The sequence below is a fragment of the Montipora foliosa genome, chromosome 8, assembly GCF_036669935.1.
Source record: "Montipora foliosa isolate CH-2021 chromosome 8, ASM3666993v2, whole genome shotgun sequence".
In the NCBI taxonomy this organism is placed as follows: domain Eukaryota; kingdom Metazoa; phylum Cnidaria; class Anthozoa; order Scleractinia; family Acroporidae; genus Montipora; species Montipora foliosa.
This window is the reverse complement of record NC_090876.1, coordinates 34,594,634-34,596,817: the sequence shown is the minus strand read 5'-3', so window position 1 is coordinate 34,596,817 and position 2,184 is coordinate 34,594,634.

Below are 2,184 nucleotides of genomic sequence, written 5' to 3'. Positions count from 1 at the left end.
CTTGTTGTAGTCAGGATATGGCCTTGGGACATAACCTGTTTGAGGTCCACTCCATTCCTTGCAAAATGCACAGCATTCGTTGCTAGATTCTTCGCAGGCACCCTTCAAAAGCTCTATTTATAGTTCCCCTCTTTTAAAGTGGCCTGCGAAGAAACGGTCAATTTTTTCACAGTAGCCATGACCTGGAAGCTCCTCCTTTGCAGACTGCGCTTTGGTGGAAGCATAGGCACTCAATCTTCTTTGTCCCAGTAAAACTGTTCATACTCGCGAGGAGTCACCGAACATGAAATGAAACCATGGGGAGCTGGTTCTCCATCCACTCTCTCGGCCAACTCTCCAGCAGCTTTCCAGGCATTCTTTTCCATCCTTTCTTTTTCTAGTTTCTCATAATCTTGTAGCGTCAGAGCTTCAATGTCTTCTTCAGACATGTTCTCGAACCCTTTATAATGTTCCCAGTTTAAGGTTTCCCCTGTAACCAGGGCATCACCTATTGAGGCATTGGTCCTCCCTGCTTCATTTTGTCTGCTATCCCCACGGGCCCTATGCACGCAAACTAACTTGTCCAGGTTGTGAATCAAAATTCTTTCAGCTATTCTGAATTGGACTTTTGAATTGTTGCTACAGCCAACTCCAGGTCCAGCGTCGGTGAGTTCTATAACTCTTGCTGTCACGATAGCCAAAGCAAAACTGGAAAATAGATTCAACAGTTCATGACATGCAGTTAATGTTTTACACTACTCTTGCCACAGCAGACAGCCCGTTGAAGTACTGTCCTTCACACCCTCCATCTGAGTTAGCACTGGCGTGAGAAGAGACTGTATTTGAAGGCAACAGGTTTTCTCGTGGTCACTGATCTTTACAACATTGCACTTTGCGACTGCTCTTTCCAAATACTCAAAAGTGTGAGTAACTCTTTTCATCTCATATTGTCGATAAACACAATCAAGCCTGTAAGTTATCAAAAGTACATCTTTCTGAGTTGTGGACAAAATGAAATGTTCAATTTAGTCTTTAATCCTTGCACAAAACCCCAAAATACCATCGATAAATTAGATCCTCCACTTCATAGAGGTCCGCATGGGTAGCACACAGTTCCATGTCCTTAGATGCCCAGATAGTGCCTGAACTTTCTACAAAGGCTTTAGGCCTCATGAAAACAAAACTATCGTCCTCTGACATGGCGAAAACCTCTCTTTCATCAATCACTCTAGATTCCTTAGTAAAAATACGGTGAGTAGATGGAGTGACATACACTTGTTCTTTAACCCAGTCATATTTGGGGAGTTTGCGCCCAGCATTGTTATCTGTTGGCTGATAAATGCCCATTTTCTTTAGATCTCTGAACCCAACAGACGTTCCGGGCCTCACATACGCTTTGTCATCAATACTTTTTATAAAAGAGTATTTTCGGTCTTGTTCTTTGTAGCAGAAGTCAAACACTGCATTCTTTACGTGTGCTCTCTGGTGGTGTGTTAGTGCCATTTCTTTATCTTCACTTTTTGCAGGCTTCTTACAGCAAAAGAGGGAGCGGCCCTTGTCACGTTTTCTTGAATGCTTGTTGCCCTCTTTGCTTTACCACGGGATAGGACTGTTGACAAGCTCCTCAATGGTTTCAGATGCTTTTCTTCTCTACGGCAGTTTACAATGTTCAACGTGTCCCGAGCTTTTACCCTATGGTTCATGTACAAGACTGTGTCATGCCGTCTTCCGTGAGCGGTAGACATCTCCCCTATGGATTGTTCCTCGTCTTCTCCCATTTCCATTGGTCTCCCCGCTCCAAGTCTTCTGTGTTTGACCCTATTTTGCTCAAGCAAAGAATCGGTGACTCTTTTTGCTGCATACCTAACTTTGTTTGCTGAAGACCGATCTTCTTTCCGAAGAAGCCTATTTACTTTTTCTTTTCTATCTTCTAAATGACATATGGACTCCTCTAAATCTGACAGGCGCTTTAACGGCCAAGTTTCTCGTTTTTTCTCAAGAACGGTTTTCTTTTCCTCAATTTCAGCGTCAATTCTTTTCAGCCGATCCTTAAGTCTTAAGTTGACTATATCCTCCCCAGCAACAATAGACATTCTGCATTCCTCAGCAACTTCAATTACCTCTTTTATTTTTCTCCTTGCCAGGGTTGGGTCAATGCCAAGATTAACTGTTTCAGACCACGTGTGGAGTAATGCGATAATCGCT